This window comes from Notolepis coatsorum (assembly GCF_963971535.1).
Source record: "Notolepis coatsorum genome assembly, chromosome: 18".
In the NCBI taxonomy this organism is placed as follows: Eukaryota; Metazoa; Chordata; class Actinopteri; order Aulopiformes; family Paralepididae; genus Notolepis; species Notolepis coatsorum.
In genome coordinates, this window is record NC_140182.1 from 10,063,536 (window position 1) to 10,076,901 (window position 13,366).

Here is a 13,366-nt window from a genome sequence, read left to right on the forward strand (position 1 = left end):
TACTTAAGTGAAAGTATGGGTACTGTCTCAAAATCTGACTCAAGTAAAAGTCAAAGTATCTGGCTAAAAACACACTTGAGTAAAAGTAAAAAAGTCCTACTTTTAAATGTACTTAACTACTACTAAGGTTTACTAAAAAGTAAAAGTACATTGTTTTTAAAGGGATAGACCAGGGGTCTCAAACTCATTCCATTGTGGGCCAAGTTTTCATTTTAACTATACATTGCACCAGGTGAGTTAGTTGAAGAGGTGAGCCAATTAGTGAAATCATCAGCTGGTGTTTAGGCAAGGCTGGAATGAAACCAAGCATACACTCTGCCCACAATGGAATGTGTTCTGTGATAGACAATGCTGAAATGAAAGAACAGAGGACACTTTTTTTGCATTCAAATTATTTAATGCACTTCTCCATTGAGGGTAAACTAACATGGACGGCATTCACATCACAGCATGAATAATATCACAATATTAAAAACAGAATGGTGTATCCTGAATAATATTACTATTAACCACAGCATACTGGATTATCCTGAATAATATCACAATATTAAAGACAGAATACTGGAGTACCCTGAATAATATCACAATATTAAAGACAGAATACTGGAGTACCCTGAATAATATCACAATATTAACCACAGCATAATGCGGATCTGACTGTCTATTCTTCTGATAGCAGGTGTTTAATCAAAGATCCCCGCTTTCTAGTCTTGCACAAGGACCAATCAGCATGGGTATGGGCGGGTTCATTTTCCATTGATGGGGATTTGATTGGCTGTTTACCTGCGGTCGCAGGATTAATAACGTTAACGTTAGTTCGGCCAGATAAACAATTAAAATATACTAATTAAAATGGTTGGACCTGTGAGATTTGTACTTTGTACTTTGTAGGTCTGCATTTTAAATGTAAGGAGTAAAAATTATGTTTTTTTTCTCTGAAATGTAATGGAGTAAAACTACAAAGTATACAAACCTAATAATACTTGAGTAAAGTACAAATCTCCCAAAACAGTACTTAAGTATTGTAACGAAGTACAATTACTCAAGTACTTTACACCCCTGGTAAACAAGACCGAAAAATAAACGTAATTCATTCACATTCACTCACATCATGTGACGTCTCAGTTCTCTCCAGCATGTGCAGAACCGTGTTCTTTCTAAATGTGTACATGTGCAGAACCGTGTTCTTTCTAAATGTGTACATGTGCTGCACGGAGACGACAATAATGTATTCTCTGCTGTAAACACAGAATCAAGCCAATCAGTCAAGTCATTGTAGTCAAATTAGACTTCCTCAAATAGTCGACTCCTGTTAGAAAATAGACTTCACTCACACAGACGCCTGAGTGTATTATGAGTGTGCGTGTGCGTGTGTGTGTGTGTGTGTGTGTGTGTGTGTGTGTATGTGTGTGTGTGTGTGTGTGTGTGCACGTTATTGTGTTATGGTTTGTAACCGACCCCAATCGCACAACACAAGACAGGTATGATGGTTTGCCAAGAAACAGATATTTATTGAACAACAGGGAAAAACAGGGAAAAGGGCACTGTCCCTTTAAGGGAGAATCACAAATACAGGAATATAATATGAGGGGAAGGAAAGGTGCCTTTAAGAGGCGGGCAGGAAAAGGGAACACTATGGGAAGGTAAGGGAACGCCTAAGGGAAGGTTAAGGGAACGCCTTGGGGCAGAGGAACTAGAGACTAGGTAAACAAGGGACAAGGAGAACTAGGGATAGAGGACTAGGGACTAGGAGAACTAGGGATAGAGGACTAGGGACTGAGGAGAACTAGGGATAGAGGACTAGGGACTAGGAGAACTAGGGATAGAGGACTAGGGACTAGGAAAACTAGGGATAGAGGACTAGGGACTGAGGAGAACTAGGGATAGAGGACTAGGGACTAGGAGAACTAGGGATAGAGGACTAGGGACTGAGGAGAACTAGGGATAGAGGACTAGGGACTAGGAGAACTAGGGATAGAGGACTAGGGACTGAGGCCCGCGGGGGCGGGCTGGGGTACAGGGAGGAACTGGGGACTGGTGGGAAAACATCTGGGCCGCTCTGCAGGACAGAGGAGAGAGTTAATGCACAAAAGGGAAAAAACAGAGCAGGTGCAGAACAGTCCAAATAACAAAGTGAACAAAGTAATAATATCTTCGTGTGACAAACACACAGGGGGAGATGTAAAGTCCAAAAATACTATTCTAAGTGAGAACCAAAAACAGAGGCATTACGCTGGGAGATGAAATGTCCAAACTAACTAACAGAGGCAATACGCAGGGGAACAGCAGCGGGACGGGGGCAAGGGGCATTACGCTGAGTGAGTGACATAACAATCAAAACTCACCCAGGCGTATGCGTAAAGGTACAGGGGCAGCAGCGGGAACGGGGGCAAGGGCACTACGCTGAGTGAGTGACATCACAATCAAAACTCACCCAGGCGTATGCGTAAAGGTACAGGGACAGCAGCTGCGGGGTGCCGGCTGTCCGAGCCGAGGACAGAGTGGTGCAGGAACAGGCAGCGGGGCGAGAGCGTCGCCACCGGGGCGCCGGCTGTCCGAGCCGAGGACAGAGTGGTGCTGGAACAGGCGGCGGTGGCGATGGCGGTGGCGAGGGTATCGCCACCGGGGAGCCGGCAGTCCGAGCCGGGGACAGAGTGGTGCTGGAACAGGCGGCGGTGGCGAAGGTGTCGTCACCGGGTAGCCGACTGTCGGAGCCGAGGAACAGAGTGGTGCGCCACTGCTTGAGTGCGCACCGGAACCGAGAGACGCGTCGGGGTGCGTCTGCGAGGAGGAGTGTGCCAAGCACGAAGGTCTAGAAGATGCGCGTTGCTCGCTGGTCTGGAGAGCGTGCCAAGCTCGAGGGTTCTTGGAAGATGCGCGTTGCGCGCTGGTCTGGAGAGCGTGCCAAGCTCGAGCGTCCTTGGAAGATGCGCGTTGCGCGCTGGTCTGGAGAGCGTGCCAAGCTCGAGGGTTCTTGGAAGATGCGCGTTGCGCGCTGGTCTGGAGAGCGTGCCAAGCTCGAGCGTCCTTGGAAGATGCGCGTTGCGCGCTGGTCTGGAGAGCGTGCCAAGCTCGAGGGTTCTTGGAAGATGCGCGTTGCGCGCTGGTCTGGAGAGCGTGCCAAGCTCGAGCGTCCTTGGAAGATGCGCGTTGCGCGCTGAGGACTGGAGAGCGTCTGCGCTGGTCTGGATGTGCGTCAGGACGAACAGCTGCGCGGGGGTCTGCAGTGGAACGCTGGGGTGCCTCCCGTGGAAGTACAGGGAGCGCAGACCAGTCTCCCCCACAGGCAACGGCGACAGCTGGCGAAGGCTGGAGCAAACATCTCGACGCCGGAGAATGGAACAGCATAGGCAGACAGAGGATCTCCCGAAAGAGTCTAGATGTTTAGAGAATATGACTCGGCAAGTATACAACACGACCCCACGCCAAAACGAGGGGAAGCGCCCTGGTATTTAAAGCCCACAGGGGGACTAATTAGCCTGCCACCACAGGTGCGAGAGATAATAGAATATCGAACAGGTGTGGCCACTAAGGGTAAGGAACGAGAGGGTGGGGGCTAGAGAGAGTGAGTGAGAAGGGAAAATAAACAGTATAGAAGGGAAATAAACAGTATAGGCTTAAAGAAACAGAGAAAAGGTAGTGAGCAGCGGGCAAAACCTCACAGTATCCCCCCCTCCAACGGGAGCCACCCGGCGACCCAAAACAAATACAGACAGAGTGGCAGGGGGCAAAACAAGAGGTACTGGCCAAGCCAGCAGGGGAAGCCACCACAAGAGTGGGGCTAGCAAAAGAAACAGGGTCGCCGAGGGGTAACTGGGGGAACTGGTCTAGAGGAACTGGTCTAGAGGAACTGGGTCTAGAGAACTGGTCTAGAGGAACTGGTCTAGGGGAACTGAGGGGCAAGCAGGGTAGCTAAGGGGTAACCATGGTAGCACCGGGAAAGGGCTAGCAGAGGGAAGGTTAGCTGCCAGGGCACTGATAGCTACAGGGCCTATGCTAGCTGTACTGCTACATCAACATAGAGGCTGCGCAAGCTGCCGGAGCCAGGCTAGCAGAGGGAAAGGGTAGCTGCCAGGGCACTGATAGCTACAGGGCCTATGCTAGCTGTACTGCTACATCAACATAGAGGCTGCGCTAGCTGCCGGAGCTAGGCTGGCAGACAGGGCTGGACCAGCATGAGAGAACAAGCTAGCTGGAAGGACAGTCCTAGCTGTGTGAGATAAACTGCACAAAAAAGTGGAGGCCATGCAGAGGGACCGGGTTAGCTGCTTGGGCCTGGCTAGCTACAGGGCCTATGCCAGCTGCAAGGGCTGCATAAACATAGAGGCTGTGCTAGCAGCCGGGGCAAAGCTAGCAGACAGGGGCTCTGCTGAGGGACTGGGTTAGCCGCCAGGGCATGGCTAGCTACAGGGCCTATGCCAGCAGCAAGGGCTGCATAAACATAGAGGCTGTGCTAGCAGCCGGGGCTAAGCTAGCAGACAGGGGCTCTGCTGAGGGACTGGGTTAGCTGCCTGGGCATGGCTAGCTACAGGGGGGTCAAACAGGGCAAAACGGGAAGCAAACAGGGGAGCTAACCGGGGAGACTAACAAGCTAAACAGGGGAGTAACAGGCTAACAAGGGAGCTAAACAGGACTAACAAGGAAGCTAAACTGGGCTAACAGGGAAGCTAACAGGGCTAACAGGGGAGCTAGAGGGGACAAGAAAAAAAAAGGCAAACTCAACATACACAGTCTGTGCTGGCTGGGGTCGTAGACTTGGTGGGGTCGTACTGTTATGGTTTGTAACCGACCCCAATCGCACAACACAAGACAGGTATGATGGTTTGCCAAGAAACAGATATTTATTGAACAACAGGGAAAAACAGGGAAAAGGGCACTGTCCCTTTAAGGGAGAATCACAAATACAGGAATATAATATGAGGGGAAGGAAAGGTGCCTTTAAGAGGCGGGCAGGAAAAGGGAACACTATGGGAAGGTAAGGGAACGCCTAAGGGAAGGTTAAGGGAACGCCTTGGGGCAGAGGAACTAGAGACTAGGTAAACAAGGGACAAGGAGAACTAGGGATAGAGGACTAGGGACTAGGAGAACTAGGGATAGAGGACTAGGGACTGAGGAGAACTAGGGATAGAGGACTAGGGACTAGGAGAACTAGGGATAGAGGACTAGGGACTAGGAGAACTAGGGATAGAGGACTAGGGACTGAGGAGAACTAGGGATAGAGGACTAGGGACTAGGAGAACTAGGGATAGAGGACTAGGGACTGAGGAGAACTAGGGATAGAGGACTAGGGACTAGGAGAACTAGGGATAGAGGACTAGGGACTGAGGCCCGCGGGGGCGGGCTGGGGTACAGGGAGGAACTGGGGACTGGTGGGAAAACATCTGGGCCGCTCTGCAGGACAGAGGAGAGAGTTAATGCACAAAAGGGAAAAAACAGAGCAGGTGCAGAACAGTCCAAATAACAAAGTGAACAAAGTAATAATATCTTCGTGTGACAAACACACAGGGGGAGATGTAAAGTCCAAAAATACTATTCTAAGTGAGAACCAAAAACAGAGGCATTACGCTGGGAGATGAAATGTCCAAACTAACTAACAGAGGCAATACGCAGGGGAACAGCAGCGGGACGGGGGCAAGGGGCATTACGCTGAGTGAGTGACATAACAATCAAAACTCACCCAGGCGTATGCGTAAAGGTACAGGGGCAGCAGCGGGAACGGGGGCAAGGGCACTACGCTGAGTGAGTGACATCACAATCAAAACTCACCCAGGCGTATGCGTAAAGGTACAGGGACAGCAGCTGCGGGGTGCCGGCTGTCCGAGCCGAGGACAGAGTGGTGCAGGAACAGGCAGCGGGGCGAGAGCGTCGCCACCGGGGCGCCGGCTGTCCGAGCCGAGGACAGAGTGGTGCTGGAACAGGCGGCGGTGGCGATGGCGGTGGCGAGGGTATCGCCACCGGGGAGCCGGCAGTCCGAGCCGGGGACAGAGTGGTGCTGGAACAGGCGGCGGTGGCGAAGGTGTCGTCACCGGGTAGCCGACTGTCGGAGCCGAGGAACAGAGTGGTGCGCCACTGCTTGAGTGCGCACCGGAACCGAGAGACGCGTCGGGGTGCGTCTGCGAGGAGGAGTGTGCCAAGCACGAAGGTCTAGAAGATGCGCGTTGCGCGCTGGTCTGGAGAGCGTGCCAAGCTCGAGGGTTCTTGGAAGATGCGCGTTGCGCGCTGGTCTGGAGAGCGTGCCAAGCTCGAGCGTCCTTGGAAGATGCGCGTTGCGCGCTGGTCTGGAGAGCGTGCCAAGCTCGAGGGTTCTTGGAAGATGCGCGTTGCGCGCTGGTCTGGAGAGCGTGCCAAGCTCGAGCGTCCTTGGAAGATGCGCGTTGCGCGCTGGTCTGGAGAGCGTGCCAAGCTCGAGGGTTCTTGGAAGATGCGCGTTGCGCGCTGGTCTGGAGAGCGTGCCAAGCTCGAGCGTCCTTGGAAGATGCGCGTTGCGCGCTGAGGACTGGAGAGCGTCTGCGCTGGTCTGGATGTGCGTCAGGACGAACAGCTGCGCGGGGGTCTGCAGTGGAACGCTGGGGTGCCTCCCGTGGAAGTACAGGGAGCGCAGACCAGTCTCCCCCACAGGCAACGGCGACAGCTGGCGAAGGCTGGAGCAAACATCTCGACGCCGGAGAATGGAACAGCATAGGCAGACAGAGGATCTCCCGAAAGAGTCTAGATGTTTAGAGAATATGACTCGGCAAGTATACAACACGACCCCACGCCAAAACGAGGGGAAGCGCCCTGGTATTTAAAGCCCACAGGGGGACTAATTAGCCTGCCACCACAGGTGCGAGAGATAATAGAATATCGAACAGGTGTGGCCACTAAGGGTAAGGAACGAGAGGGTGGGGGCTAGAGAGAGTGAGTGAGAAGGGAAAATAAACAGTATAGAAGGGAAATAAACAGTATAGGCTTAAAGAAACAGAGAAAAGGTAGTGAGCAGCGGGCAAAACCTCACATATTGTGTGTGGGCGTGCACATAATGTGTGTGTAGGAGAGAAAGAGAGCCTTCATCCTTTACATTGAATATCACGGCTTGAGTGTTATTTTTACTCCACTTTATTTCAAAGGGAATATTGTTCTTTTCAATCCACTACATTCATCTGAACCCATCGGTTACTGTTTACTTTGAAGAAAAAGATTTAGCATTGAAAACATGGCAAATATGTACAAAGATGATATACTTTTGTATAATCAGAGCAGCATAACTGGGCCACATACCACTTTAACATGACCTTTAATCAGAGCAGCATAACTGGACCACATACCACTTTAAGCGCTCCCCACAATGTACGGTGGAAATGGCCTCCTTCACCACCACTGGTAGCACCCAACCTTGGGCTACAGGCTCAATGGCTGCCATACACTGGCACCAGACACACATCACACACTACACAATGACTACCATACACTGGCACCAGGCACACATCACACTACACAATGACTACCATACACTGGCACCAGGCACACATCACACTACACAATGACTACCATACACTGGCACCAGGCACACATCACACTACACAATGACTACCATACACTGGCACCAGGCACACATCACACTACACAATGACTACCTTACACTGGCACCAGACACACATCACACACTACACAAGGACTACCATACACTGGCACCAGGCACACATCACACTACACAATGACTACCATACACTGGCACCAGACACACATCACACACTACACAATGGAATAATCCTGGTTCAGGAGACTTGAGGGATTGATATCAGCCAATTAAGGGGAGGGGTCATTAGGTGGCCTTGATGTCAGAGACCTGATTGGGAATTTGGCCAGGAACGTCGGGGAAACCCCTACTCTTTGCGAATTCAGTTTGGACCTCGGTTTAACGTCTCATCCGAAGGACGGCACTCACAGCTGTACGGTGTCCCTATCACAGTAACAGGGGCATATTGTTACTGACGAGTCCAGAGGACAGAGTGCTCCCTGCTGGACAACAACACCACCAGGTCCAGAGGACAGAGGACAGGGTGTCTCCCTGCTGGACAACAACACCACCAGGTCCAGAGGACAGAGGACAGAGTGCTCCCTGCTGGACAACAACACCACCAGGTCCAGAGGACAGAGAGCTCCCTGCTGGACAACAACACCACCAGGTCCAGAGGACAGAGGACAGAGTGTTCCCTGCTGGACAACAACACCCCCACGTCCAGAGGACAGAGTGCTCCCTGCTGGACAACAACACCCCCACGTCCAGAGGACAGAGTGCTCCCTGCTGGACAACAACACCACCAGGTCCAGAGGACAGAGTGTCTCCCTGCTGGACAACAACACCACCAGGTCCAGAGGACAGAGTGCTCCCTGCTGGACAACAACACCACCAGGTCCAGAGGACAGAGTGTCTCCCTGCTGGACAACAACACCACCAGGTCCAGAGGACAGAGTGTCTCCCTGCTGGACAACAACACCACCAGGTCCAGAGGACAGAGGACAGGGTGCTCCCTGCTGGACAACAACACCACCAGATCCAGAGGACAGAGGACAGAGTGCTCCCTGCTGGACAACAACACCACCAGGTCCAGAGGACAGAGTGCTCCCTGCTGGACACCAACACCACCAGGTCCAGAGGACAGAGTGTCTCCCTGCTGGACACCAACACCACCAGGTCCAGAGGACAGAGTGCTCCCTGCTGGACAACAACACCACCAGGTCCAGAGGACAGGGTGCTCCCTGCTGGACAACAACACCACCAGGTCCAGAGGACAGAGTGCTCCCTGCTGGACAACAACACCACCAGGTCCAGAGGACAGAGTGTCTCCCTGCTGGACAACAACACCACCAGGTCCAGAGGACAGAGGACAGAGTGCCCCCTGCTGGACAACAACACCACCAGGTCCAGAGGACAGAGTGTCTCCCTGCTGGACAACAACACCACCAGGTCCAGAGGACAGAGGACAGAGTGTCTCCCTGCTGGACAACAACACCACCAGGTCCAGAGGACAGAGTGCTCCCTGCTGGACACCAACACCACCAGGTCCAGAGGACAGAGTGCTCCCTGCTGGACACCAACACCACCAGGTCCAGAGGACAGAGTGTCTCCCTGCTGGACAACAACACCACCAGGTCCAGAGGACAGAGTGCTCCCTGCTGGACACCAACACCACCAGGTCCAGAGGACAGAGTTTCTCCCTGCTGGACACCAACACCACCAGGTCCAGAGGACAGAGTGTCTCCCTGCTGGACACCAACACCACCAGGTCCAGAGGACAGAGTTTCTCCCTGCTGGACACCAACACCACCAGGTCCAGAGGACAGAGTGTCTCCCTGCTGGACAACAACACCACCAGGTCCAGAGGACAGAATGCTCCCTGCTGGACAACAACACCACCAGGTCCAGAGGACAGAGTGTCTCCCTGCTGGACAACAACACCACCAGGTCCAGAGGACAGAGTGTCTCCCTGCTGGACAACAACACCACCAGGTCCAGAGGACAGAGTGCTCCCTGCTGGACAACAACAACACCAGGTCCAGAGGACAGAGTGCTCCCTGCTGGACAACAACAACACCAGGTCCAGAGGACAGAGTGTCTCCCTGCTGGACAACAACACCACCAGGTCCAGAGGACAGAGGACAGAGTGCTCCCTGCTGGACAACAACACCACCAGGTCCAGAGGACAGAGGACAGAGTGTCTCCCTGCTGGACAACAACACCACTTTCCGACAACGGCCTTGACCGGGGCTCGAACCCATGAGTCCGGAACCCTACCCATGTGTAGCCACACTGCTGGACAAAGTACTCTTCCATCTGGGTATTTCTACTTTCTTTACTCCAGTAAAGGAACTGTGTACTTCTTCCACCACCGCTTGGACCCCCAGGTTCCGTTAAAGGGACGAGCGATGGGGAGACTATATTATCCGCGCTGTGACGTCGGGTCACGACAGCCTGTCGGCTCGGTCGTGATCACTCCCCCACAGCTGGAGTTATGAGCAGGGCGGCACAGACATAGTGACGGAAGAGGTCTCCACGGACCGCTGAGCATCACGCGGCCACGCCGCCCGCCCCCTCGCACCCCAGGAACACTCTGTCTGCCGTCCAATTACACGCGTAGAGGCTGGCGGTGGAGGGCCGCGCTCTGTGATTAGCCATTCCACTCGCCAGCTGTATTTTGACACATGTACGAAAAGCTATTCGTACATGTGTGACGGCCCACAGCCTCGGATACAGTAACTTGTAGTGACTGCTTTGTGAGATGTGAGAAGTTTATAAAGATTGTGCGACTCAATCTGCATTGAATTGGAAAAATACCATATTATAATATCAACTGTATTTCTTTGTTTGGAAAATATTGACACGCTGTTTCAGGTTTTGATGGATTTGGTTGAATGCAACAATCTATGTCATTAGATTAGATTATATTCAAATGAGTGGTGGGACTCGATAACAAATTGCAATTGAATTAATTCGAGACTTTGTAGTTAATTAATGTAAATTAATCACATTTTAATCGCATATCAATATTTGATGCGAAAAGCTAAATTATTCAATTCAAATGAATTTTGGTATACGAGTGAATCAATGAATATACATTATACATATGTTTAAGGAGCAAAATCCTGTATTAGCTACTACACAGACAAACAGATCAATGCAATTTTTAACAAAGTGCAGCAATTTTTGGAATAATATATATATATAGCACAAAGGACCTTTTGTAAACTCAAGCACTTTCGAGGTAAAATATTTATCTCAATTTCTCTCTTTTTTTTTTTATGAACAAACGAGACTAAGAAAAAAGGTTATTTGCAATTTATTATACTTTATACTTATAGCACATGCATGAGTCTGGTCTCCTTTGAAAGGTAACATTCTTACACAATAAAGAAAAATCATCTTGCGATTAAATGCATCAATTATTTTAACTTTTAATTAGTGCTGTCAGGCGATAAAAGTTTTTTTCTAATTAATTACAGGATTTGTAATTAATTAATCTAATTAATCGCATTTTAATGGCATAACCATTTTATACCTGATTTTCTATATTCTATAATTATATTTCAAATAGCATGTGTCCGGATGGCAGAATTCAGTACTGTATCTACAAAACCTTCTGTTTAATCATCTTCCATCTATTAATCTGCTTAGATTTTTCAGGTCTGGTCAATTTGAGCATGGTGTTATTCACAGTCAAAGATAATTTTTTTTTATTGATATTCTCATTTGGTTCATTACAATTTACTCAAGCCTAGCCTAGTAACAGACACAGTATTTCTGACACTGGGAATACATTCCCTGAGATCCATAGATGTCCCTAGAATCAGATACCAAGAACATGCAAATAAAAGGCGCCATATACATTTAAGACATTATTATTATTATTATTATTATTATTATTATTATTATTATTATTATTATTATTATTATTATTATTATTATTATTATTATTATTATTATTATTATTATTATTATTATTATTATTATTATTATTATTATTATTTATTATTATTATTATTATTATTATTATTATTATTATTATTATTATTATTATTATTATTATTATTATCATTATTATATAAGGGGGATGGTCTCCAATGGTTTTTAAAGAGAAATAGAATCAAATGCATTATAATCAGTGTCAAATCACGTCTCTCTGCCAGAGGACCAGCCAACCTTATTGTACAGGATACAATGGAGAGAACTCAGTTCATCATTTCTACTCATTTCAGTCTCTCAACCCTCACAGACACACACACGCACGCACGCACGCACACACACACACACGCACGCACGCACGCACGCACGCACGCACGCACGCACGCACGCACGCACGCACGCACGCACGCACGCACGCACGCACACACACACACACACACACACACACACACACACACACACACACACACACACACACACACACACACACACACGCACGCACACACACACACACACACACACACACACTTCACGGCACTTCACCTCACGCTGGATAATAGCCGCCCCGGCCGCCTCTATAAACTAATATGCTCATTATGACCCTTGTTTACCCAACATATCGGGCATAAAAAGAACACTTATTTGTATTTCCTCGTCCCCTGTCACCCACTGGACGGAGTCTAATGACCCACACAAAGATGACGGGCAAGCTGAGCGGAGAGAGAGAGAGAGAGAGGAGGAGGTGAATAATGGCACCCAGCTGGGCGTCCATGGCTGCAATTACCGCGTCGAGCCGGACAATTACCGCGTGGGGAAAAGCTGCCGCTCACAAAGCAGCGTCGCCGCTGAATCAATACATAATTGTCATAATTACTGTCCTGGTGTTGTCCTGGTGTTGTTCTGGTGCTGTCCGTGGGGCCTCTTCCGGGGCTCCGGCGGGGAGGGAGAGGGGGTTGAATAAACGCAGAGCGCTGAATGGCAGGAGGTATATCGCCCCGTCCATGGCTTGACATTTACGAGACAAAAGGTGGGTTCAATACCTGTCGGGGGAGGTGGGGGGGGGGGGCTCAGTGGCAGTGAGTCAGTCAGGGAGTCTGGGGGGAGGGGGGGGAGACCTGGTGTCACCCCTGTACCCCCCCCCCCCTCCCCGGCCCCCTGTTCCCACACCTGATTTTTCTGATTTAATTTCATTGCCTATATTTATGTCTTTCTACTATTACCCTGCTCATACATGTACTCAACTGTCTGTAGTGTGGTAGTGGAAGGGTTAACCTCCTGTAGTGTGGTAGTGAAAGGGTTAACCTTATGTAGTGTGGTAGTGAAAGGTTAACCTTCTGTAGTGTGATAATGAAAGGGTTAACCTCCTGTAGTGTGGTAGTGAAAGGGTTAACCTTCTGTAGTGTGGTAGTGAAAGGGTTAACCTTCTGTAGTGTGGTAGTGACACGTTTACCCTTCCGTAGTGTGGTAGTGAAAGGGTTAACCTTCTGTTGTGTGGTAGTGTAAGGGTTAACCTTCTCTAGTGTGGTAGTGAAAGAGTTAACCTTCTGTAGTGTGGTAGTGAAAGGGTTGACCTTCTCAAGTGCATTCAACACTGTGCAACCTCATCTGATGGGACAGAAACTCCTCCGGATGAATGTCAACCTCCACCTCATACTGCTCATTCTCTCCTTCCTCACAAATAGACACCAGACTGTTAGATTCAACGGCAACTACAGCTCCAACAGAACGGTATCCACCGGGGCACCACAGGGAACTGTCATCTCACCAGTCCTGTTCACTCTGTACACCGACGACTGTAGCAGCTCAGACCCTGAGATGCTCTTCATCAAATACTCTGATGACACAGTCATCTTTGACACCACCAACTCCAATGGCCGCATCATTGGAGAAATGAACAGGTTCGCAGAGTGGTGTAAGAACAATTTC